Raw genomic sequence first — 27,096 nt, 5'->3', positions numbered from 1 at the left:
TCTGAGGGGCAGCTCACCACCATCCCTTCCCAGTGAAAAGGATGGCTTCAGTCTTCATGCATGAAATGGCTACACATTCAGAACTGAACCGTGAGCAATTGAGCAAGACACTTTAGATGAGGAGAGGGAAAGGTAAATTGTGTGTTATGGCCTTTATATAATGTGCCTCGTGTTTTCACATTCTGTCATCAGAGGGAAGTAGATGGACAGTGAGGATGGGCACACACAGGAACCGTGCAGAAAATGGAGAAGTCTTTGCAGGAAGTACCATACAGCATACCTTTCACAACACGCCGGAGGAACTCAGCAGGTCGGGCAGTACCCCCCCATGAATGTGAAGCCGTCTGAAAATGGTCCGCAGTGTCAAAAGCAGCAGAGGTGAGGACTGGCCACTGTCAGAGGGTGTCATCCCTGGCTGTCCACAACATTGGACCTGCTCTGGTGTCTCTGGTTGGAGAGGGGGGTGTGCAGTGTGAACGAATGATTCCAAAAGGGGAAGATAGAAGATGGCCATTAGAGTGGTGAGGTTTACGGAAAGTGTGATTGTTCTGAAGGGGGGGACGGGGAGACAGTGAGGGGGAGCACATTAACGTCAGTGAGCCAAAAGCTGAAGGAAGTTGGTATTAATGAACAGGGAGGGAAGGAGAGTTTAACCACAGGCGGTGAATTACACACATCCTTTACATCAAGGAAGGCTGTCTATTAATACCTTTATTGGTTTTCCTATGTTACTTCCTGTGGGAATCTGACTGTGGGTGTAACTGAAATACTTTTTATGTCACATCTAATCTCACTTCAGTGAAGAAATAAATCTGAAGCTATATTTCATTAGCCGTTTGAGGAGATTTGGTTTGTCACCTAAAACACTCAACTATTTCAACAGCTGTACTGTGGAGAGCATTCTGACAGGTTGCATGGGAGTAGGGTGGGGGCCTACTGCACAGGACCGACGTAAGTTGCCAAAAGTTGTAAAATTAGACAGCTCCATCATGGGTACTAGCCGCCATTGTATCCAAGACATCTTCAAGGAGCAGTGCCTCAGAAAGGTGGCATCCATCATTAAGGACCCCATCACCCAGGACATGTCGACTTCTCATTGTTACCATAAGGAAGGAGGTACAGAAGCCTGAAGGCACCCACTCAGTGATTCAGGAACAGCTTCTTCCCCTCTGCCATCCGATTCCTAAATGGACATTGAACCCATGAACACCACCGCACTACTTTTATTTATTTATTTCTGGTTTTTGCATTACCTATTTCAACTTAATTACTTAATATACATGTATAATACTGTAATTCAGTTTCTTCTATATTTACCATGTATTGCGTTGTACTACTGCCACGAAGTTAACAAATTTCAAAACATATACCGGTGATAATAAACCTATTTCTAATTCTGAAGAGGTCCCAGTGACTGTTACTTGTCAAGTTCACAAACTCAGCAGAGACGGCTTCTCCCTGTGCATTTTTGTCTCGGAGGCGTGTCGCAGGAGATCCCATCAGGACACCTGTTGCCGTTGAACACTATTCCAATTGATACATTTTCTACTGGGAAGTTATTTCTTTAACTTTTTTTTAATCCCAATTGAACCACCAAGACCACAATGGTATTTGGCTTGAGTTCTTAAACTTTACTTTAGTTGATGTTTTGCTTTCTGGAGCTAACTGATTGAGCCAAAAGCAAACACTATAAATATTAAATATACTGTGTATTGGACATACAATCACATGTGTTATCCCCAGGAGAAGATTTTTCATTGAATATCCAGCACCAGAGGGTATAGTTTCCACATAAGGGGTGAGAAATTTCAGACAGAGTCATTTCTTTCTTCAGGGATCAGAACTCTTGGGACTGCTGATGTTTTGAGTCAAAACTCTGCATCAGACTAAGCGTGAAGAGGGGAAATGGCCATCTTAAGAGGAGAGACATTTGGTGAGACGGGCCAGAGGAGATTGGTGGACCAAGGAGGTGTGGGTGAAGGATTATGGACAGGTAAGGGAAAAGAAAGGGTGGAGTTGGAGACCAGGGGCTGCTGGGTGAAAGGTGGAGGCAGGATGGAAAAGGGAAGGTAGAGACAATGCTGGAGGGAAATCAGCAGGAACACAAAATCTACCAGTGCTGGAATTTTCCTTTTTTAAAATTGTTAAAACTTTTTAAAATTCCTTATTTTTATTTTAATTTTTATTTTCAGTGCTGGAATTTGATTGGCCATGCTCCTAGCAAGTTGGAGGGATCATAAGACATACTCTGGCTTCTGTTTCTCATCAAAGGTCAAATTGCCTAAGTTTATTGAGCAGGAGAAAGCAAGGCAAAGTAACCCTGACCTCTGCATACAAATGTTTGAAGTCCTTGAAATTTCAAATGCAGGAGAAGAATATTGAAAGATATCATAATCAAATTAGCATTTATGTGCCACTGTAAAAGATTTTAAGGAAATTCATAAGAAGTGCAACAAAATTTTGAGGGTAAGCCTCAGTCTCCATCAGCACAGGTGTATCACACGGCTGTGTGCTTAATCCCCTGTTCTACTCGCTTAACACTTATGACTGTGTGACTAAGCACAGTTCCAATGCCATACTTAAATTTGCTGATGACATCACTGTCATTGGCCAAATCTAAGGTGCTGACGAATCAGCATATAGGAGGGAGATTGAAAATCTGGCTGAGTGGTGCCACAGCAACAACCTCTCACTCAATGTCAGCAAAGGAGCTGATTATGGACTTCAGGAGGAGGTCTATGAGCCAGTCCTCTCCAGGGGATCAACTTTAAGTTCTTCAGTGTTCTCATTTTAGAGGATTTGTCCTGGGTCCAGAACATAAGTGCCATTATGAAGAGAGAGTAGCAGCACCTCTACTTTCTAAGAAGTTTGTGAAGATTTGGCACGTTGGGGCAGCACAATAGTGCACTGGTTAGCACAATGCTTTACGGTATCTGCGTCCCGGGTTCAATTCCCGTCACCACCTGTAAGGAGTTTGTACATTCTCCCCATGACCATGTGGATTTCCTCTGGGTTCTCTGGTTTCCTCCTACAGCCCAAAGACGTAGCAGTTAGTTGGTTAATTAGTCATTGTAAATTGTGTTGTGATTAGGCTAGGGTTAATTCGTGGATTGCACGGCTTGAAGGGCTGAAGGGCCTATTACATGCTGTACCTCAATAAATAAAATAATTTTAAAAACGTTGACAGAATTCTATCGGAATATTGACTGGTTGCATCACAACTTGATATGGATACATGAATGCCTTGAATGGAAAAGCCTACAAAAAGTAGTGGATGTGGCCCAGTCCATCATGGGTAAAGCCCTCCCCACCATTGAGCACATCTACGTGGAGCGCTGTTGCAGGAAAGCAACCATCATTGAGGACCCCACCACCCAGATCATGCTCTTTTCTCACTGCTACATCAGGAAGAAGGTCCAGGAACCTCAGGACCTCAGGACCACCAGGTTCAGGAAGTTATTACCCCTCAACCATCAGGGTCCTGAACTAGAGGGGATAACTGCTCTCAACATTACTCGTCGCATTACTGAACTGCTCCTACAGCCTATGGACTCACTTTCAAGGACTCTTCACATGATGTTCTTGATACTGTTTATTTATTATTATTGTATTTGTTTTCTTTTTGTCCTCTGCATGTTGCTTTCTGTCCGTCCTGTTGGGTACAGTACTTTTTTGATTCTATTGTGCTTAGTGTGAATACCCACAAGAAAATGAATCTCAGGGCTGTATATGGTGATGTTCAAAATGTATTCTGAACTTTGAAAAGGAGACAATGGAAAACAAAATACTGCAGGTGCTAGAACTGTGAAATAGAAAGAGAGAGCATTGGAAATGTGGTAAGGGAAAGAGAGCTAACACTCCAGATTCAGTATCAGAAACAGGTTTACTATCACTGACACACGTCGTGAAATTTGTTTTGTGATAGTGGCGCAGTGCAAGACGCAAGCATACTATAAATTACAATAAGTAAATAGAGTAACAGTAGACTAGTGAGCGAGTGTTCTTCGCTGCCTTCTAGGGACACCACCTGTTGATGATGTCCTCAATGGTGAGGAAGGTTGTGCCCATTATAAAACTGGCTGCACTCCCGTTTCCCTCTCTCTCCTATCTCCTTACCTGCCCATCACCTCCCTCTGATGCTCCTCCTCCTTTCCCTTTCTTCCATGATTTTGTACCCTCTCCTATCAGATTCCCTCTCTTCCAGCCCTTCCTGTCTTTCACCAATCAGCTTCCCAGTTCTTTACTTCACCCTTCCCCCTCTCCTTGTTTCACCTATCACCTGCCACCTTGCACGTCTTCCTCCCTTCTCCTAACCTTCTTACTCTGACTTCTCATCGTTTTTTTCCCCAGGGATTTAGGCTACTCAGTGTGGGATGCTTTGCTGTAATGTACCGGAAATGTTCAGGAATGATGGGCTGGGTGAATATCACGGGGCTTTAAGGATTTAGTTTTGGGTTCTAGGTGGAATTTCCTTATATTTTATAGTGAGAATCTCTTGCATACATTTTCTCTTTTAGCATCAGGGTGATATTTTCTCATAGACAAATTCTAGTTTTAAATTTCCATTAGATGCAAACAGCATCCAATGCAGTGGTAAACCGTGGACATCAAGTAGCTGTTGGGGAGGAACTAAAGATGGCACCAGATGGCGCCTTCTCTCAGTCCATCTGCAAAACAGTTTAAAATTCTTCTCTCTAATGCCCCTTTTCCCTTTTCCAGGTGGCTGATGTCCTGTCGGAGATCATGATCTACAGCTGCACTCAAACCGTTGTTCTTCATGCCGGTGGGTTCCCACAGTTGGAGCTCGCCGAGCGGCTTAGTGGTTTTGCTAACTCCAGGAGTGGCCTGCAGACGAGCACCTTCAGAGTGTGGCCCTGTGGATGAACTGATTCCTCGCCGGTATCGCTGACTAAAGCAGCGCAGGAGACTGCTCTTGGAATAAACAATACTGTAGACTGTAACATTGAAACATTGTTGGTCTCCCTCTTGCTGTGGCAGGAGTGGTACCTCTCTCTCCTTTGTCAGTGAGAGAGAGCGCCTGTGGGGTGTGTAGTTGTTTTCGATGGACTCTAGATCACGGACTCTTTGCTATTGTTTGGGTGGCGGGGGGGGAGCGGTGCTGATGCTTTCTGCTGAAGCAGGTGGGGGGTGTTTGATTCTTTTGCTGCTGCTTGTGTGTGGGAGGGGGAAGGGGAGGGGAGATTTAGCATTCCAACATTTTCCTGTCATTAATTCTTTGAGGTTTTTCTTCTGTTGTCGTGGTTGTCTGTGAAGAATAAGAAGTTCAGGTTGTATACTGCATACCTTTTCTGATATTGAATGGAACCATTGAACCATTGACCATTGTGGAACAGACAGAAGAATGAACAACATGGATACAGGTACACACTTGGCGTATTAATCACACTCTTCTCTTGTTAATCCTTTGCCAATATTTTCTGTTTAGTATTTTTGTTGTGGTCAGTTGCCTGTACTTTGGGTTGGGTGTGGAACATCTGCTGAGTCATTCTGGTAGAATGCTCTGAAATGAATTCTGGACAATCAGCCGAGACTGCTGATGAAGACTGAGAACTTAGACATGTATGTATTTTGACAGGAACCATACAGCATGGTTTTGGCTTTGACCACGTGTCCAGCCTGGCTCAGTGCAGCAGTTTCAACTCTGCATTGGAATTGCACCAGATAATCCAGCACATAAGATAATTTAGAGCAGCTCTGAGGGAGTACTGCCCTAACAGTGGTCCTGTCCTTTGGATGCCATGCCGACAACTTTCCCTCAAAGAATATTTATCCTCAAGCCAACAGACTAAAAGAAACATTAACTAGCTGAATTTCTGTTTTGAAGGAACTGGCTGAACACAATTGACCGGCAGTACTTTCTTGTTTTACTGAGTGGCATGTGAGATATTATGAGGTAGTTAAGGGGTATATAAAATCCAGTATTGTTCTTTCTATCAGACTGAAACAGTCAGGTTGTGAACTATTGTGCCGAACAGCAGAGTTTGGAATTCTCTGCAAACAGATGGAAGTTGACTGCTGCCTGAAAATAATAGCTAACGCTGGCACACACGGGAGCATGTTATTAAAGTGAAGCAGAAAATAGAGAAACTTAAGGAACCAAACTTTAAAACTGTCATCATATTGCTGGGTATAATTGCTAAGATCAGATGCAATAATAACAGGACTATAAATACATTCACAGAACATAATCCTGATGGGTCATCGGTAACTTTGAGGGACTTGTCACTGCTGAGGTTACTATCAATGAGAGTACTATATATATTTGCTCTTTATTTATAAGCAGCTATCGCAGACTAAGTTTCTAGCTTCTCAGAATGTTTAATCTGAATAACTCGACGATTCAATTTATTGAGAACAAATTGTACCATATTCAATGTTTTCCCCGTACTTTCTGAACAATTAATGGAAAGATTTTTAAGGGGACAATAGGCATTGTGTCAACTCAATAGTTTACAAGGTAATAGAATACACCACTGAAGCCAAAATTAAATCTAAGGATATGCGTGATCTGATTGTTTTAAAACAATAAGGAAGTTAGTTGTGGAAGTGCTTTGTCTGGAAAGCTAATGAGCCAGATTGCATATTCAGGAAGAACAGAACAAACGATAAATGAAGTCTTCATAATTCACCATGAAATACATTGTCACCCAACAGTAAACGAACAGTCAAATCAAAGCATGCAAAAAAGGGAAACACTGCTCTTTAAAGATTTTAAAAAGGCTTTGTATTATCCCTCTCATGGTATATTGATGCAGGAACTCAACATTTTGCGGTTTATATAAATGGGGAAGAAGGCACAGAAGATTTCTCCTAAATTTGTTGATCCGCTGAGAGAGACAGGAATGCAAGTTGTGAAGAGAATCTCCAAAACCTGGCCCTCTGTACCTCCCTTTGCAACTGGATCCTTTACTTCCTCATCAGGAGACCACAGTCAGTGCAGATTGGAAATAGCATCTCCTCATTGCTGACAACCAACACTGGTGTATCTCAAGGATGTGTGCCTAGCACACTGCTCTACTTTCTGTGCAGCCACAACTATGTGGTTAGGCACAGCTCAAACTCCGTCTATAAATTTGCTGATGACCCAACTGTTGTTGGCAGAATCTCAGATGGTGATGAGAAGGTGTACAGGAGTGACGTAGATCAGCTGGTCCAGTGGTGTTGCACTCAACATCAGTAATAATAAGGAATTGATTGTGGAGTTTAGGAAGGGGAAGTCGAGGGAACCCATACAAATCCTTTTTCAGAGATCAGCAGTGGAAAGAGTGAACAGTCTTGGGTGGAAACATCTCTGAAGATCTATCCTGCGCCCAACGTATCAATGGTCATGACAGTGTTTATATTTCATTAGAAGTTTGAGGAATCTTGGTATGTCATCAAAGACTCTTACAAATTTCTGTAGATTTACCGTGGAGAGCATTCTAACTGGTTGCATCACCGTCCGCTATGGGGGGGTGGGCACAGCACAGGATCGGGAAAATCTACAGGAAGTTGCCAACACAGCCAGTTCCATCATGGGCCGAAGCCTCCCCAGCATTAAGGACATCTTCAAAGTGTAATGCCTCAGAAAGGCAGCATCCATCATTAAGGTCCCATCACCCAAGACATGGCCTCTCATTGCTACCATCAAGGAGGAAGTACAGGACCCTTGAGGTACACACTCACTGTTTCAGGAACAGCTTCTTCCCCCTGCCATCAGATTTCTGAATAGACAATGAATCCATGAACACTACATCACTATTTGTGTTGCTCTCTTCTTCACCACTTACATACATATAATTACAAAATAAATAAATAGTGCAATAAAAAGTAGAATGAGGTGGTGTTCATGTACCGTTCAGAATCTGATGATGGAGGGTAGGAAGCTGATCCTGAATCATTGAGTGTGAGTCTTTGGGCTCCTGCATCTTCTCCTGATGGTAGTAATGAGAAGAGGACATAGCCCGAATGGACGAGGTCCTTGGTGATGGAAGCTGCCTTCTTGAGCCACTGCCTGTTGAAGATATCCTCCATAGTGGGGTGGGTTGTGACTGAGATGGAGTTGGCGGAGTCTACAGTTCTCTGTAGCCTCTTTCAGATCAGTCTGTTGAAGCCTCAGTCTATGCTGTCCATCATATATTGACAGAAATTTGCTTTTGGAGATATACTAAATCTCCTCAGATTCTTAATAAAGTAGAGCCACTGGTGTGCCTTCTTTATGACTGCATCAATATGTTTGGTCCAGGAAGGATCCACAGAGATGTTGACACTCAGGAACCTAAAGTTGCCTCACTTTCCACCGCTGACCCCTCAATGAGGACTGGTGTGTTCTCCCAACTTCCCCTTCCTGAGGTTCACAATCAATCATTTGGTCTTGCTGACATTGGATCTGAAGTTGTTGTTGTTGTTGTGACACCACTCAACTAGCTGATCTAGCTCGCTCCTGTATGCCTTCTCATCACCACCTACAGTATTAAGTAAAGTTTGAGCTGTGCCTAGCCACTCAGTCAAGAGTGTAGAGAGCGTAGAGCAGTGGGCTAAGCACACATCCCTGAGGTGCACCAGTGATTGTCAGTGTTACTGATCTTCTCTGACTGTGGTCTACAAATGAGGAAGTTCAGGATCCAGTTGCAGAGGGGGTACAAAGGCCCAGGCTTTATAACTTGGTGATTATCACTGAAGGGATGATGGTGTTGTATGCTGAGCTGTAATTGATTATCAATAGTCTGACATGTTTTGCTGTTGTTTAGGTGCTTCAAAGCAGTGTGAAAAGCCAGTGAGATTGCATCTTCTGTAAACCTGCTGTGGTGGTACACAACTTGCAGTGAGGTCCAGGTTCTTGCTCAGGCAGGAGTTAGTTCCAGTCATAACCAAACTTACAAAGCAACAATAACTTCTTAAGTCTCCATGGATATTCCCCAACCTGTCGAATGTTTTTGACATTTTCTAGATTTAACTCAGATTTTTATTTTTAATGCGGTTTTTTAAATTTTCTGCTTGTGAGTTCTTACAGAGGGAGAGCAACAAGCAGCTCGTGAGTCATCATGGTGACTGAGGGCGGTGTTATTTGATGGACAGCTGGTGTTCAGCATGCTGAGATAAGTACAAGGTCAGCTGGTTTCGGATACTGGATGAGCTTTGTTGTGCCCACAGAAAGGTGGGTTTTTGGAGGATCGATCAGGAGAATTGATCCTTGGCTCTTGCAGTGTGGAAAAGGTGTGACTGGTGAGAAGTTATCAGTGTGTCCAACCCTTGCTTGGGTTGATAACTTTACCACAGAAGACGGTCTCCTTTTTGTGGTAATATTCGGTGACTTTAAAGGATTTTGGAGGACAACGGAGGATCAACGGCATCGGCTTACTCGGACAACCACAATACCTCTCTCTCTCCATCATTACTCAACTCAATAACACGAACTGACCTGACTTCATTTACCCATCATCGTAAGACTGTATCCATTTACCTCCTAAGCTTGAAGAAACTTGGCTTTTATATATTTCCACACTTATATATGCATGAACTTTGCTAACCTGTTTGATTTATCTGGTTATATTACTGTATTGCGTAGTTATTAATAAAATAGCTTTAGTTAACAGCAATACCAGACTCCAGCTGTGTTCCATTTCTGCTGGTTCTTTAAACCCGTTACAGGGTACGTAACAGTAGAGCCTTTCTTGTCGTTTAAAGTTAATTTGGATAGCTATATGGACAGGAAAGGAATGGAGGGTTATGGGCTGAGTGCAGACCAGTGGGAATAGAATAGGGTAAGGGTTCAGCACGGACTAGAAGGGCCGAGATGGCCTGTTTCCGTGCTGTAATTGTTATATGGTTATATATGGATAAACAGTGGAACAACATTGGCTATCCTCTGCTACCTGTCATAAAAGAAGATTTAAATATCTCTGCTAGGGCCCCAGCAGTTTCTGCACTTGCATCCTGCAGGATCCCAGGGAACACCCTGTCAGGTCCTGGTAATTTATTCACCCTAATTTGCCTTAAGGCAGCAAACACCTCCTCCTATGGAATGTGTTTAGAGTCCATGAAGCTGATGCTGCTTTGCCTCACTTCTATAGACTCTGTGTCCATCTTCTGAGTAAATACAGATGCAAAACAAAAATTAAGATCTCCCCCATCTCTTTTGAGATTACCATTCTGATCTTCCAGAGGACTAATTTTGTCCCTTGCAATCCTTTTGCTCTTAACATATCTGTAGAATCAAGGGTTTTGGCCTGAAATGTCGACTGTGCTTTTTTTCCACAGATGCTGCCTGGCCTGCTGAGTTCCTCCAGGGTTTTGAGGGTGCTGCTTTGTGGAATCCCCTAGGATTCTCCTTTACCTTGTCTGCTAGGGCAACCCCATACATTCTTTTATCCCTCCTGATTTCTTTCTTAAGTGTTCTCTTGCATTTCTTATACTCCATAAGCACCTCATTTGTTCCTACCTGCAATGCACCTCCTTTTTTTCTCTTAACCAAGGCCTCAGTATCTCTTGTAAATCAGGGTTCTCTCCACTTGTTATCTTTTATTCTGACAGGCACACACAAGCTTTGTACTCACAAAATTTCACTTTTAAAGGCCTCCCACTCAACGAGTACACCTTTGCCAGAAAACAGCCTGTCCCAATCCACACTTGCCAGATCCTTTCTGATACCATCAGAATTGGCCTTTCTCCAATTTGTAGAGATAAAGGCTAGTTTGTAAATGGTGTTGGATCACAGTGCTCCGAGATTCAGAGGTTCTGGATCTCTAGTGATAAAGACTAGTCTGCAGGTAAGGTAAGTAACTAGGAAAGTTTATTGCTAAGGGAACCGAATGCAAAGGGAAGGACTCAACACCTCAGTTATACTGGGCATCAGTGGAAACACATCTGGAACACCATGTAACCTCATGGTCTTACTTATGGAAGAATTTGAATGCATTGGAAGCAGTTTAAATGGGGTTCTTTAAGAACAGGTAGGTTGTCTTTTGGGGAAAGGTTAGTTGGGGACTAACTGGGAATTAGAAGAAAGGGAGGGTAAAAACTTGCAAGGTCCTGAGGGTTCTCAGCAGTGTGGTAGTGGGGAAGGTGTTTCCTGTTGTGAGAGAATCTAAATCTTTGATTCAGTGTTTAAAAATATCATCTCCCCTTCAAGACAGAAATGAAGTAAATTACTTTTTTTTCTCAGGCCTGAATAAATACAGAAAATGCCTTTGTAAGTGCTTTTTTTCTCTCTCAAAAAATGATGGAAACAAATATTTTTAAGAGAGAAGTAGAGAGATTCCTGAGAAACAGGCTCAGTGTTAACAAGGTTCAATGGAAATGCAGAGATGAGGAGGACCAGCTCAGCTGAGTGGCCTAATCCTGTTCTTCATTTATATGTTCATCTGACCACTGGAGATCCTGAACAACTTAACTGCCAATGAAGTACTTTTGTTATAGTGCAGGCAGTCAATCTGTCCACAACACACTCCCACAAGCAGCACTGGTTTAATGTTCAGAGAATTTTGACATTTCAGTGTTATTGATGGAAGGACGAGCATTAGCCAGAATACCAGGACACTTTCTTTGTTCTTTTGAGATCGCTGGAATCTTTTCCGTTTACTTGAAAGAGCAGACAGTCTGAAGTTTAGCATCATATCAGTGAGATGGTGCCTCTGACAATGCACCACTCTGTCATTGCTGAAACTTTGTGCTCAAGGAAATGATAAAGACCAGAGCAGGCAAACTTGGTAACAATGCAGGGGAGAAGCAAAGATGGACCTAATCAGTTAAAAAAAACATGTTGGAAGTCTAAAAGGAAGCAAAAAAAAAATGCGGAGAACATTCAACTGGTTAGGCAGAATCGGATTCTGTTTCTGTTCCCACAGTTGCTGCCTATTCTGCTGAGTATCTTCAGCATTTTCTGTGTTTATTCCCAGTGTTGTTTGGGCATTAGAAATTCTGAAACATAGAATATCATGTGGAATCCAGAATCATCCCTTATTCCAGGTGATGAGTCCCCAGAGATGATCTCTGCTTCAGAAAGGTGTGGAGATCATACAATAAACTCTGGTCAGAATTCAGCACTGGTTAATAGAAAGTGAATAGATAATTTGGATAGTACAGAAACATGGAAATCAACCCATGGACAGACAAATACTAGAATTATAGGATAGTACTGGGATCTTTGCTTTACTTGATCGGATTGCATCTAACAACATTAAAAGGATAATTTGATGTCCTGAACTGATTTCTGATCCTGAATAAATACAGAAAATAATCAATCTCTGTTTGAAAATACTTTGTATTTCAGGACTAGGTACTAGTTTCATTTGAAACACAAGAGGGCACTGCAGGGTGGAACCAGAAACCCTGGGTTAACTTGTAAGGCTTTCAACAGACAGTTACTTTTTCCTATGTTTTAAATTCTGCGATTTTAACATTTGATAAAAATGCAGCCTCTGGTTTGGAGTCATGCGTTGAAGCTGCAGAGCCACCCACACATGGAGGCTGCAGTGTGTGCGAATAGAAAAATCTCAGGGGTCCAGAAACCACTTTCAATCAAGTTACATCAGTCAAGAGGAGGATGGGGAGGAGGAAATGGACTGAGACAGGGCTTTACAGCTTGAAAAACAACACTTCGGGATATCCAGTTAAACATGCAATTATGGTGCATAATTGAAATGACATTCTAATTGATTATTCCTGGATTTGTACAAGATATTTAAAGCTGTATTTAATTATCTGTCAATGTAATAAAAGGCTAGTAATTCTTCATCCTCACAAACCCAGAGGTGGGATAACATTTATACTGTGACATCAGAGTGATTAAGTTGTTGGTTAAAGAATTTCACATCTTTATATAGTACATGACTCATGTTAAAAGACTCACTGTAGTAGTCCCTAAAACCATTTCACATACACCGACTGTCAAAGCTGCATTTATGATACAAAATATTGCAAATGCTATTAAGTGAATGTTAAAATCCACAAGTGTCCGGTCAGTATAGCATTGCTGTAGTTTTTCTGCACTGAGCTGTTTCAAAAATTAGAAACACAAGAGATTCAACAGATGCTGGAAATTCAGAGCAACACACAAAATACTGGAGGAAATCAGCAGGTCAGGCAGCATCTATGGAAATGAATAAAGTCGATGTTTTGGGCTGAAATGCTTGGTGTCAGCTGAGATGCTAAATGTTTATTCTTTTCCATAGGTGCTGCCTGCCCTGCTAAGTTCCTCCAGCATTTTGTGTGTGTTGCTCAAAAAATGAGATGTTTATTGGGAAAATTGTGTTTGCTTCCTGGTTGCTGTCAAGAGAAGAATCTGACCATTAGCAGTATCCGGTTGAACTGTGGGCTGAGCTTCCAGCTCCGTATCCCACCAATATTGCGTCCACAGCCTTACTTCTCCTCCAGCCCATCTGCTGCAGGAGCTCTCATACCTTTGGTGAATATACACCACATTCCTGATGCCGACCAGGTGTAACAGGATACTGTGCAAGGGAGGTGATTGCTGGGGCTATGGCGGATGTTTGGATCTTCATTAGTCATGGGTAAGGTACCTTAAGACTGGAGTAAAGCAAATGTGGTGCCTTTGTTTAGAAAGGGCAGTAGGGATGAATCAGGGAACTACAGGCCTAACAGGAGGGTTTCCAGGGAGAAAGGATCTGCATTTGGAAAGGCAAGAACTGATTCGAATCACAGTCATAAAGTCAGAGAATTAGACAGCATGGGAACAAGGCCATTGGCCCAACTTATTCATGCTGACCAAGGTACCTTCCTGACTAGTCCCATGTGCCTGTCTTTGATCTAAATCCCTCTGAACACTTCCTACCCATCAACCTGTCAAAGCTGTCAATTACACATTGTAATTGTACCCATCTCTATCACTCCTTCTGGCAGCTTGTTCCATATACCCACCACCTTCTGTGTGAAAAATTTGCCCCTTTTAAATCTTTTTCATCTCACCTTAAACCTAGGCCCTCTTGTTTTAGACCCCCTTCCCCCTAGCCTGGATAATAGATTGTCACCATCCATCTATCTATGTCTCTCACAATTTTACAATTGATGTCTACAACTTCCCCCATAAGTATCTTTTCTGATAACTTTTCACCAATCTCCTTCACTCCAGGGAAAATAGTCCCAGACTATTCAATCTCCCTTCATTACTCAAGCCTTTCAATTTTGTCAACATCCTTGTAAATCTTCTCTGCACCCTCTCTAGCCTATCAGCAAGGACCTATCTGTACTAATTCCATTTACCAGCACTTGCTCTATTGCCTTCTGTACCTTCGTGTTTCAAGTGAGCTTGTCCAAAAGCTTCCTAAGTGTGCTGTCTCTTCACCTCCACCAGTTTTTAGACAATATGTTCCAGATTGCAACCCTCAACCTGGGTGAAAAATTATTCCTCAGTTCCCTTCTAACCTTAATCACTTAAAACAGTTGAAATCAGAAGCTCCCACCTTCTTCAAAAGAGCACCAATCATACCAAGTGCCCAAGAAGAACAGGATGAACTACCTCAATGACCATTGTCCAGTTGTACTCACATCTACAGTGATGAAGAGCTTTGAAAGGTTGGTCATGGACAGAATCAACTTCAGGACCTTGACCTGCTGTGATTTGCCTGTTGCTACAATCAGTCTACAGCAGATGTAATGCCACTAGTTCTTCATTTGCCCTTGGATCAACTGCACAATAGCAATATCTATGTCAGGCTACTGTTTGTTAATTACAGCTCAGCATTCAATGCCATCATCCCCTCAGTTCTAAACAACAGACTCCAAAACCTGGGCCTCTGTAACTTCCTTTGGAACTGGTTCCTTGTTTTCCTCATCAAGACAGCACAGTCAGTGCAGATCAGAAATAATATCCCCTCCTCACTGCCAATGGACACTGGTGCACCTCAAGGATGTGTGCTCAGCCCACTGCTCTACTCTCTCTACAACCCTGACCGTATGGCTAGGAACACAGCTTGAATGCCATCTATAAATTTGATGATGACGCAACTATTGCCAGCAGATTGTGACGAGGAGGCATACAGAAGTGAGATAGATCAGCTGGCGGAGTGGTGTCTCAACAACAACCTTTCTCTCAACATCAGTAAGACCAAGGAATTGGTCATGGGCTTCAGGAGGGGGAATTCGAGGGAATGCACACCAATCCTGATTGAGGGATTAGCAGTTTCAAGTTCCTGGGTGTCAAAATCTCTGAAGATCTGTCCTGGGCCCAACATATTGATGCAATTACACAGAAGGCACAGCAGTGGATATATTTCATTAGAGGTACGAGGAGACTTGGTATGTCACCAAGGACTCTTGCAAATATCTGCTATATATATGTGTGTATATATCATATTGGAATTTATAGTTTTTTATTATGTATTGCTTTTCATTATTATGTAGGTTTGTAGACTCGATAGGGGTGGAGGGCACAGTATAGAGGTGGGGTATAGAGGTTTTACCATCTGGCTGCTCTGCAGAACCTACTCTCTCCTGGGTGGGACAGGAGCTGTAATGAAAAGAACCATCAGGACTGTCACAGAGGCTGCTGTACATGCCTCCAAAAGGCTATGGATCAAGAGATGTGATCTATGGACCAATGCTGGTGGGACACAAGTCAGGGCCTGATCATCCCTGGCGGGGTCACTTGGGCGGGGGTGGCTGATGTTGAAAGACCTGAAACTCCCGATGATCGCTGGTTCCATCAGTGATGATGTGTCCCAGCACATCCTGGGATGTATCTCAGTATCGCAATGCACTGCTGTTGCAATACAATAGTGTTCACAACATATGCCAACAATATTAAACATGATTCTGACTCTGAAACTACACCCTCTAGTCCTAGTCATCTCTACAACGGGGAAAAGTTTATGACTAACTACCCTATCCATGCTTCTTGGCATTTTGTGTACTTCTATCAGGTGCTTGGATTTATGATATTCAGGTTTATACACCAAAAATCCCTTTGTTCTGTTAAGATCAGGGTTGTGTATGTCCTACCCTTAATGGACCTCACATAATGCATCACCTTACACATAGCAGAATTAAATTCCACCTGTCATTGCACTGTCCCGCTGACCAAATGACCAATGACATTCTGTGACCTAAGAACTATTCTCTTCTCCATCAACAATATTACCAATTTTTATGTTCTCTGCAAATTTACCAATCATGTCTCCTGCGTGTGTTTGCTGTCGTTAATGTGGTCACAGGCTTCCAAGTACTAAAGGAACCATCCTCCATCACTCCCTGCCTCCTATTACCAAACCAGTTGTGAATCCAATTTGCCAACCTGCTGTGGATACCATAGGCTGTAACAACCCCTTCTGAATCAGCCTTTCACGTGGGATCTTGTCAAAGACCTTCTTAAAGTCCATGTAAACACATCAACCACAGCACCTTCTTCAATATACTTGTATGGCCACCTCCTCAAAAAAAACTCCCATTAGTCAGGTCATGTTTCCCAGCAGAGGATCTATGTTGATCATCCCCACCTTTCAAAGTGTTCAGTATGTTGTCCTTCACTTGTCTGGCACCCCCCCCAACACTCCCCATCCACCCCCCTCGACACTCCCATCCACCCCCCTCGACACTCCCATCCACCCCCCCGACACTCCCCATCCACCCCCCCCCGACACTCCCCATCCACCCCCCCCCCCGACACTCCCCATCCACAGCGGCTGAGGACACACCCCATCCAGCCCCGGAGATTTATTCTCCTCTGTAAACTTCACTTGTGCTTGGGCCAGGCTGGGACAGGGCTGACCGCTGGCTGTGGGAGAGTGGGAATGGAGTGGAGCTGTGGATGGGGATAACGTGGAGGTCCAGGAGGGATGAAGGTGCAATTTAGATGAGGGAGTGGAGGGATTGAAGGTTCCGGAAGGGGAGGAGAGGAAGTGGGAGTGAAAGGGATGGGACTGTGTGTGGGGTTGGGAGGATTAGGGTGGGGCTGTGGGTAAGGTCAGGGAGGATGGGGAATGGAGAGATTGGGGGGTCGGGGAGGATGGGGAATGGAGAGATTGAGGGGTCGGGGAGGATGGGGAAGGGAGAGGGGATGGAGAAGAGAGGATGGAGCTGCAACCCCCCCCCGGGCTATCAATCACCTGCAGCGCGCGCTCTCTCCGCCGCTGTCTTAGCCCCGCGCAGGCACGCGCGCTCTCCGCCGATGTCGAAGCCCCGCGCGGGCACGCGCGCTCTCTCCGCCGCTGTCTTAGCCCCACGCGGGCACGCGCGCTCTCCGCCGACGTCGAAGCCCCGCGCGGGCACGCGCGCTCTCTCCGCCGCTGTCTTAGCCCCACGCGGGCACGCGCGCTCTCCGCCGATGTCGAAGCCCCGCGCGGGCACGGCTCTGCAGTCACGGTGACAGTGGCAGGGTAGGAGCTCAAGGTGCAAGGAGTTGCGCTGGAGGTTTGAGCAGGAGGTGGCGCGCCAGCTGTCCGTGGGTGGAGCCAGGAACCAGCCGTCCGCACTCTGCAGCTCGGGCGGGCGCTCCTGCAACTTGTTGCGTTCGTTCAGCTGCTGCCGGCGGTCGGGGGTCGAACCGTTCGGACGCGGGGGTGCGGATTCGCTGGTTCCAGCAGGAACGGCCCGGAGCGGATGGTGCTGAGGTGTCTTCGAGCTGGTGTATGCAGGTCTTCATTTAACACAAAAATGTCGCTGCTTGTTACTAACTCACTGTCCTGTCCGCTATCTCCCAAGGTGGGAGCAGTCGATCCAACCACAAACCACGAGTCCTGCTGAAGGGTCTCGGCCCGAAACTCTTGTCCGTAGATGCTGCCTGGCCTGCTGAGTTCCTTCAGCATTTTATGTGTGTTGCAGTGGATCCAATGCTAGTTTCTGCGCTGGTTCATATTTTGAGAACGAGTCACTTTAGCGGCGTGCTGACTGATCCGATCTCTCTGCAAGCATGATTGATTTAGAAGTATACACCAATCACAACATAAATGTAGACTAATTAATCTTTGCAGCGTTTTAATCTAAAATTTAATACTGCGAGGAAGCGACTTACTGAGAGCGGTTGAATCTGGTGACTACTGTACAGTGGGGGCGCCGGGAGGGGAGCGAGGCTGAAAGTGAACCCGGTAGAAGTTGCAGGTACCGAGTACGGGGGGGGGGGGTGGGAATTGTCAGAACACTTTCATGACTTTCATGAACTCTCAACGTTCTGGTTTATCCCCCCCTGGGAATTGTCAAAAGACAGGATTTCATGAAACTCTGTGTTCACTGAATTATAAACAAATTTGGCTTAAATTGGTAAACCTGAGGTCCTGAGGTTTCTGTGAATGGTGCACGAGGGCCATTATTGACCCAACCGCATAAAAAAGTGGTATTTCAGGAGGTTACAAGCTAAAAGAGGGTTTCTGGAAGGTTTGCTCATTCATCCTGAGCCCTGTAGTATATTGGTAGTTTCGGAACGGGTTTGGCTAGTGTCTTTGTCCTAGGTTAGAGGCTGGTGATTCCCGTGTATCAGCGAGTTCAGGACTGAATATTCTTGCAATGTCCCACACAACCTGCTGATCCTGTATTTCAGGTTATGCGTGGGAACGACGGCTCCGGGGTGAGGTGCCGGGCGGGATGGGAGTAGGCAGCCTGTATATACGGCAAAGAACAGAGAGAGTGAAGTGAAAGGAAACAGTTATTCAGGGAATGGGCTCGGCTCTCATCACCTGGGCAGTCCACTGCAATTGCTTCACTTGCAAGGATCCGTGGTTGTGACGAGTGAGAACATTTCCCCAAATCACATAGCCATCTGTGGAAGCTATCTGTGTACCGTCGGCTGCTGCTTTCCTCACCGCCGTGTCCGCACAATCTGGGGTGTCCAAAGGCCCGTGCGCTGTAGTTGCAAAGTTTCTGACAGTCCCTGATTCTAGGAAACGTTTCCACTCAGTGGGTCACTACTCACTGGTAACTAAGAGCCAACAGTTTCACCAATCTCTTTCTATCAGTCCGACCCCTCTCTATCTCTATCTCTCCCTCTCCGTCCCCCCGCCACCCCTTCTGTCTCTGGTCCGCCGTCTCTCACCCCAGCTCTCTCAACGCATTTTCCCCAGGACCCTCCCCAATACACTTTAATTCCCTCCTGTTCCCCCTCCCACTCTCCCCTTCCCATTTCTCAGTCCTGTTCCCCCTCCAACTCTCCCCCATTTCTCAGTCCTGTTCCCCATCCCACTTGCCTCTCCCGTTTTCTCACTTCTGCTCTTTCTCCTCTTAATCGCTGATTTTTTTGTCATCTCCTCTTTCACTCTCTCCTTCTCCAAGGTTAGTTTCTCCAAGGTCCTGTTGCTGTATGTTTGGTGTTTATTTTTAGTTGATTTGCATCAGTAAAATTGCAGTGGAAGCCATCACCTGGATGGGAATTGCAACCTAAATGTAGGTTGTGCAATTCTGCTGGAAGCATCCGGTGCAAGAAGTTCACACACTTGCTGCTGTGCTTGAAAATGTGAGGACAGGGATGGGGGACACTGAGTAAATGGATAGTATTTCGAGACACATCAGTGGCCTGAACAAATGACTAGGCAACTTGTACTGATACTTTTATGTGAAACTTAAAGCTCTCCTCAAGGAGACCAGGTTGACTCAAGTTGTGTTTAGTCACTTCTAGAACTGCTGAAAACTGTTGAAAACATTTGAAGTTTAAAATGGAAACTTAATTGAACTCAACAGTCAGCATATTAACGTGGTTTGTCCTTTTTAAAGCATTTTGACATCCCTGACAACATTGGTTAGGGTCCAGGATTTTACCTGATCCTTGTGCACAAGAGCTGTATTTTTATTCTTTCCAAGAGTTTTTCAGTGTTACTGATATTTAACTGATTCTTTGATTCAAATACATTTGTGGAGTTAGGATCTTTTCCTTTTCAATAAACCCTTTCCCAAAGTTAGCAACCACTTCTAGGATTTCGTTTTGGTCTGTCGGCGTTACGCCATCACTTCCCACCAGCATTTTATACTGGCCATCTCCCCTCCCCTCTACCTTTCAGTCCAAATGAGGGGTCTTGATGCAAAACGCTGACTGGAGATGCTGCCTGACCTGCTGAGTTCCTCCAGTGCTTTGTGTATTGCTCCAGGTTCCAGCATCTGTAGTCTTCTGGCTTGTTTCTGTTGTCCTTTGGAGCCTGGTTTGTCAGGGGCCAGTGAATCGTGGTGGCTGGCTGTGTAAAGTGTTCCTTGTGTCTTTGTGAAGATTAAATGCTACGAAGTGGATCTTTGTGCTTCTGCAGCCTGGGGTTATTGAAATAGCTTGGCACTTGCTTTCTCATGTCAGCCCACCTGGTCTAAGCTGGTTCTCAAAGCAACCCATTGAACATAATCCATACCTATTCCAATGTAACCTATTCTCTTGTATACCAACGACTCAATGCCCCTCCTCTGCACCAGTTCAAAGTAAATTTATTATCATATACAACCCTGAGATTTATTTTCTTGTGGGCATACTTAATAAATCCATAATAGAATTATAACCATAATAGAATCAATGAAAGACCGCACGAACTTGGGCATCAACCAGTGTGTAAAAGACAACAAACTGCTAAAACAAAAAGAAAGAAATAATAATAAAGTAGCAATAAATCTCGAGAACATGAGATGAAGAGCCCTTGAAAGTGAGTCCAAGGTTGTGGGAACAGTCCAGTATGGGGCATGTGAAGCTGAGTGAGGTTATCCCATTTGGTTCAAGAGCCCGATGGTTGAGGGGTAATAACTGTTACTGAACCTAGTGGTGTGAGGTGTGAGATTTGAGACTGCTGTACCTTCTTCCTGATGGTAGCAATGAGAAGAGGGTGTGACTTGGGTGGTGGGTGTCCCTGATAATGGATGCTGCTTTCCTGCGACAACACTCTGTGTAGATGTGCTCAGTGGTGAAGAGGGCTTTACCCATGATGGACTGAACTGTATCCACTATTTTTGGGAGGGTGTTCTGTTTAAGGGATTTAGTGTATCCATACCAGGCCATGGTGCAACCAGTCAATGTACTCCATCACACATCTGTAGAAGTTTGTGAAAGTTTTAGCTGACGTGCTGAATCTTAGCAAACTCCAAAGAAAGTAGAGGTGCTGTCATGCTTTCTTCGTAATGGCACTCATGTGCTGGACTCGGGATAGATCCTCTGACATTATAACAGAGGAATTTAAAGTTGCTGTCCCTCCACACCTCTGATCCACTGACGAGGACTGGCTCCTGGACCTCTGGTTTCCTTCTCCTGAAGTAAATAATCAGCTCCTTGGTTTTGCTGACATTGAGTAAGAGGTGGTTCTTATGGCACCACGCAGCCAGATTTTCAATCTCCCTCCTATATCACCCACCAGTACCAGGTTTGTGTTGCTGGGTTGTGGAGGGAATGGGGGAACCCATCTGAGCAGAGGGAGAATGTGCAAACTTCTCAGACAGAATCCTGGCCGAACTGAGGGATTTGTGTGGCAGCAGCACTAACTGCTGCTCAAGATATGATTGGCTAATTTGGGGATTGAATGGATGACGATAGATTTATTTTCAGTTGATCATCTGATAAATTTGTGAGGCAGGACCTTCACTGTGTTAGCTCTGCTGTGACCAATGAGCAGTATGTCCTGGTTTTATTATTCCGCAATCTTGTGATTGAGAACCTTTACTGCAGTAAAGCTGGACTGCCGTTACCGTTATCATTAGGCTCAACTTGGTTGGAATTTGCATCAATCCTGAAACTGCCTATCTCTCCTTGCTGTAGTGGTACAGGACCCAGGCTGGAATGTAATATAAAGGTCTGGTCACCCGACAGAAGGAAGGAAACTCAGAACAAAAAAACACTCAGCGGGTCAGGCAGCGTTGATGACAACAGTTAACTTTTCAGATCTGAGACCATGATTTTTTTTCTCTCAAACACCGCCTGACCTGCAGAGTGTTTTTATTAAAAATGTGAGCATCTGCAGTTTTTTCTCATATTTACAACAAAAGAAAGGAATTACATTCAAGGTTCATCAGATTGTTTCCTGGGTTTGGGGAGAGGGGATTGTCAAAGCCACATGGTTTTTTTATTCTAGTGAGAGGTGATCCGGCTGAACCAGAAGATTCCTGATGGGGCTGTTAAGGTATTTGTAGGGAAGACAGGTTAGAGTGTCAAAGTGTCAGCACAAGGAATCTGCCATTCAGGACTGAAACGAGGAGAAGTTCTTTCACCTCGAGGGGTAAAGCTTTGTGATTCACTAGCAGAAGACTCGGTCACTGGTAAGACATGTTTTATCACTGACTCCTGTCCCACACTCTCACCTGATACTCAGTGCAGGAAGGCAACAGTAACTCAAAAACCACGTGTTACAACAGCAATGCGTAGAAGAGCATCTCTGAATGCACAACATGTTGAACTTTGAAGTGGATGGGCTACAGCAGAAGACCGTGAACATACATTCAGTGGTCACTTTATTAGATACAGGAGGTACTGAGTGGTACTGGAAGGACAAACCAAGGTAGAACATACAGGGTTAATGGTAAGGCACTGAGGAGTGCAGTGGAACAGAGGGATCTGGGAATAGAGATACAAAATTCCCTAAAAGTGGCGTCACAGGTAGATAGGGTCGTAAAGAGAGCTTTTGGTACATTGGCCTTTATTAATCAAAGTATTGAGTATAAGAGCTGGAATGTTATGATGAGGTTGTATAAGGCATTGGTGAGGCCGAATCTGGAGAATTGTGTTCAGTTTTGGTCACCAAGTTACAGGAAGGACATTAATAAGGTTGAAAGAGTGCAGGGAAGGTTTACAAGGATGTTGCCAGGACTTGAGAAACTCAGTTACAGAGAAAGGTTGAATAGGTTAGGACTTTATTCCCTGGAGCGTAGAAGAATGAGGGGAGATTTGATAGAGGTATGTAAAATTATGATGGGTATAGACAGAGTGAATGCAAGCAAGCTTTTTCCACTGAGGCAAGGGGAGAAAAAAAAACCAGAGGACATGGATTAAGGGTGAGGGGGGAAAAGTTTAAAGGAAACATTAGGGGGGGCTTCTTCATACAGAGAGTGGTGAGAGTATGGAATGAGCTGCCAGATGAGGTGGTAAATGCGGGTTCTTTTTTAACATTTAAGAATAAATTGGACAGATACATGGATGGGAGGTGTATGGAGGGATATGGTCCGTGTGCAGGTCAGTGGGACTAGGCAGAAAATAGTTCGGCACAGCCAAGAAGGGCCAAAAGGCCTGTTTCTGTGCTTTAGGTTCTATGGAAGCACTGTTATTTCCATTGGAAGATCTATGAACATGTTGTCTACATCTATCTTAATATTTGAAGTAGGAACATTGTTTTGACATTAGAAAACATAGTTGTGCAACAGAAAATTAATATTACATGGTTTCATAAGCTACTCGTATTGGAATATTCCCCCTGTTTATTGGGAAGCTGCATTAAAGACATTACAAAGTTGGTTTCTCAGTGACACAGATGGACACTATGAATTACCTTCACTCTTCAATAGATGATCCCACAGTCATAAATTTGAAATGGCAGGTTTTGTGTTAAGTTAATTTTGAAAATAAAGTTACAAAATGAATATTTGTTTTGATTGGACAAGCACAAGAAGAAATACATGTTAACTACTCACAATGTACAACACTTTGACAGGTAACACTAAATGTTAACTACTCACAATGTACAACACTTTGACAGATAACATTAAATGACTAATTTTTTTAGGCTATAAATGACCAATTATGGAAAGTTTATCAAAAACAAGAGCACAGTTTGCTAGTTAATAGCATTAACTTGCAGTTTATATTTCAGTTCCTGTGAGTGGATTTCAACATTTGCAGTTAATTTGGATTGAGCATTGGTGATTAAAGGGAAGTAGTGTGCTTGGATGCTCACTATTGGCTTTATTACTCCTGACAGTCATCACTGCCCTCTGCTTTCAAATCTGCACTGAGACCAGGAAAAAAAGCAAAAATGTAATTGCAATTAAATATGGTTATCAATCATGAGTGCGGTTCAAAGTTATAGAATCTGCTTATAGGCTTTTAAACAAATAATTTGTATGCCTTAAGGTTCTGTTGAACTGTGAGAGTGGTGCTTGCTTAAACAGAAGGCTATTCCAGACAATTACATTGCCTGTGAGTAAATGCAGAGCAGGTAATGTCTGGGTGAATCATGCTGACTTTGCCTCTTTTCTTGAGGGGATACTTATGCTAATCATTGCTTACAGGATATTGTTCTGTGTTTTGCTCTTTAACAGGGTATAAGTTTCGTTTGCCAGGCCTCTCCAACACCCATCCCATATTGTCCTTGAGAAGGTGGTGAATCAGAATCAGGTTTAGTATCACTGGCATAGGTTGTGAAATTTGTTGTTTTGTGGTGGCAGTGCATTGCAATGCGAAATAATAAAAATATAAATTCCTGTTAAAAATATATTAGAATAAATTAAGTAGTGCAAAAGGAGAGCAAAAAAATTGAGGTGGTGTAAGTAGGTTACTGTCCATTCAGAAGTCTGATGGCAGAGGGGAAGAAGCTGTTCCTGAAACGTTGAGTGAGTATCTTCAGGCTCCTGTACCACATGCTCGATGGTAGCAATGAGAAGGGGTTATGCCCTTGATGATGGGCTCGTCCACATGCTCAAATACACAAGTCTTGATGAAGTCAGTGACGTGATAGCTGTGGTGTATTCATTCAGATTTGAATTGAATCCCTGAATATTCTATCGTCGCCCAACTTGAAACAGTCAAGTGCTCCTCTGCCTCCCCTGACCGTACCTTCATGGTCCTCACCACTGGCCATGTGGCCTTCACTCTCTGCCTGTACGCTGGGAGTAGAAGTACAGCCAGGTGATCGGACTTTCCAAAGTGCGCTGTAGGATGGCACGGTAAGTGTTGTTGATGGTGGCATAACGGTGGTCAAGTGTGCTGGTTCCTCTGGTTCCACAGGTGATACATTGATGGTAGTTGGTCAGAGGCTGCTTCAAGCTGGCCTGGTTGAAAACCCCCACAGTGATAGGGTGGGCATCAGGATGTGCTGTGGCATCAGGATGTGCTGTTTTGAGATTGCTGTGGCATCAGGATGTGCTGTAGATGTAGGCCAGAGGTGATTTGTACACCACCACCAGAATGACGGTGGAAAACATGCTCATCGCATAAAATGGACAGCAGTCCCTGATGTGCCTCTGGTATTGCAATCTTGCTCTGAGGTCTGGAATTTTATTTTCCAGAGACTATGTTTGCCAGCAGGATAGTCAGGAGTGGGATCTAAGGGCTCTGCTTTTTGGTCATACTTGTAGCCCAGAAAGCCTTCCACACCCCTGATTTCTTAAAGAGGAACTGCACTCACGACCTAGATTTGTCCTCCAAGGTCTGTCGATTTTGAGGATTGATAGATTTTTTTGAACATCTTTAAGTGTTGTTGCTTAATGCCATACCCGTGGCTGCGAATGGATTTCAGCTGTAGTGGTCCTAAACGATGATTCCCATCAGAGCTGCATGCTGAGAGTTGCCACTTTTTGCCACCATCTTGTAACAGCCGTCACCTTGGAGTCAGGTGACAATAAACCCAAACGGGAACAGCGGTGAGACCCCCTTAGGAAAGCTGTAGTGAAGGTCAGAGGCTTCATGTTTTGCTGACGTATGTAACGGGCTCTCTGGTGTGCTGAGCCCTTTGTGTTTGTCTCCTATTCACCAGCTTGCCCTGTTTGAGTTTTATACTCTGGAGGTTTGGAATGGTTTAGCTAAAGCATTAATGTTCTATGAATAACTCCTAAAACAGAATAGTGAGATTTCTATGCCCTGTCACAACATAGTCCAATGAGCCCATTGATATGCATCCCGGTGGGGACATGGGACATGTACTAGTGTAGCCCACGGGGGCGATGATGGGGGGGGGAGGGCAGCCTTGGGTGTCAGACTGAGGCTTGGTCAGACTGGATTTGGAGTACTGTGGACAATTTCGAGCACCTTATCTGAGAATTACGTGCTGGCATTGGAGAGTTCCAGAGGAGTTTCACAAGAACGAAAAGGTTCTTGAGATGTATTTGATGGCTCTGGGTCTGTACTTGCTGGAGTTTAGAAGAACGAGGGGAACTCATTGAATTCTGTTGAATATTGAGAGGCTTAGTGGTTCGATTCCCTCTGGTGACTGCTCATACGTTCTCCTTGTGACTGTGTGTGTTTCCTCCAGGTGGTCTGGGTTTCCTCTGACGTTCCAAGGATGTGTGGTTAGGGTTACTAAGTTGTGGGCATGCTATGCTGGCAACACCTGTGGGCTGCATCCAGTATAATCCTCACTGATTTGATTTGATACAAATAATACACTATGTTTTTATGTTTGTGTGACAAATAAAGGTAATCTTTATCATCTTCATAATAGTATAGTGGGAGAGTTCAGGACCAGTGGGCACACCGTCAGAATACAAGGACGTCCCTTTAGAACAGACACGGGGAGGAATGTCTTTAGCCAGAGGGTGGTGAATCTGTGGAATTCATTGCCACAGGTGGCTGTGGAGACCAATTTATTGGGTATGCTTAGACTTGAGGTTGATAGATTCTTGGTTTTTATTTACTGAGATACAGCATGGATCCTTCGAGCTGCACCACCCAGCAACCCCGACCTCACCCTAACCCAATCACAGGACAATTGACAATGACCAATTAACCTTGAGACTGTGGGAGGAAACCGGGGCACTCGGAGGAAACCCACGTGCAATCCTTATGGACAAGCAGCGGGAATTAGTAAGGGCATTAGGCATTACAGGGAGAAGGCAGGAAACTGGGTTTGAGAGGGGAAATAAATCAGTCATTCTCAAATGGTGGAGCAGTATGAGTAGTTATCTTCAGTATCAGTGGTCATCTTCGGTACCACTGGATTGTGGAACGTGAGGCTGGCCTGCACTGGAATCTGATGTGGCTGTGGATCAAATGCAAATATTATTATGTCCATTGCTACTGGTTGTTTTCAAAAGCTCCGGAATTTGTTCTTCCTTCACCTGTAGTGAGGATTTAATTTTAGGTCTCCTTCATGGCTTTTCTCCAATAACTATAATGCAAATTTGTCTTGTGTTCATTGTGTTTACTTCAGGTCAAGTATAAAAATGTGCAATGTGGCCAAAAACAAGCCTCCTGCAGCACAATAAAAGGAAAATTTTACAGGGTCAAAAGTAGAGTTGGATTGAAAGTAGCTATTGTATTCCAGTGAATATTGT

At 44.1% G+C, this 27,096-nt stretch overlaps 1 protein-coding gene across 4 annotated transcripts in view; it reads left to right on the top strand.

Annotated features, from left to right (window-relative positions):
* The first annotated feature begins 17,306 nt into the window (after nt 1–17,306).
* Nucleotides 17,307–27,096, top strand: part of cgnl1 (cingulin-like 1) — a 226,906-nt gene continuing 217,116 nt past the window's right edge. The window contains exon 1 of one of the 4 annotated variants that reach the window (XM_072278440.1): nt 17,307–17,330. The gene's annotated coding sequence lies outside the window, so the exon portion shown is untranslated. The other 3 variants (XM_072278443.1, XM_072278437.1, XM_072278439.1) reach the window with 3 other exon arrangements.

Source organism: Mobula birostris, chromosome 14 (genome assembly GCF_030028105.1).
Source record: "Mobula birostris isolate sMobBir1 chromosome 14, sMobBir1.hap1, whole genome shotgun sequence".
NCBI classification, from domain to species: domain Eukaryota; kingdom Metazoa; phylum Chordata; class Chondrichthyes; order Myliobatiformes; family Myliobatidae; genus Mobula; species Mobula birostris.
The sequence above is the reverse complement of the archived record's forward strand: the minus strand, read 5'-3'. Positions and strand labels throughout refer to the sequence as shown.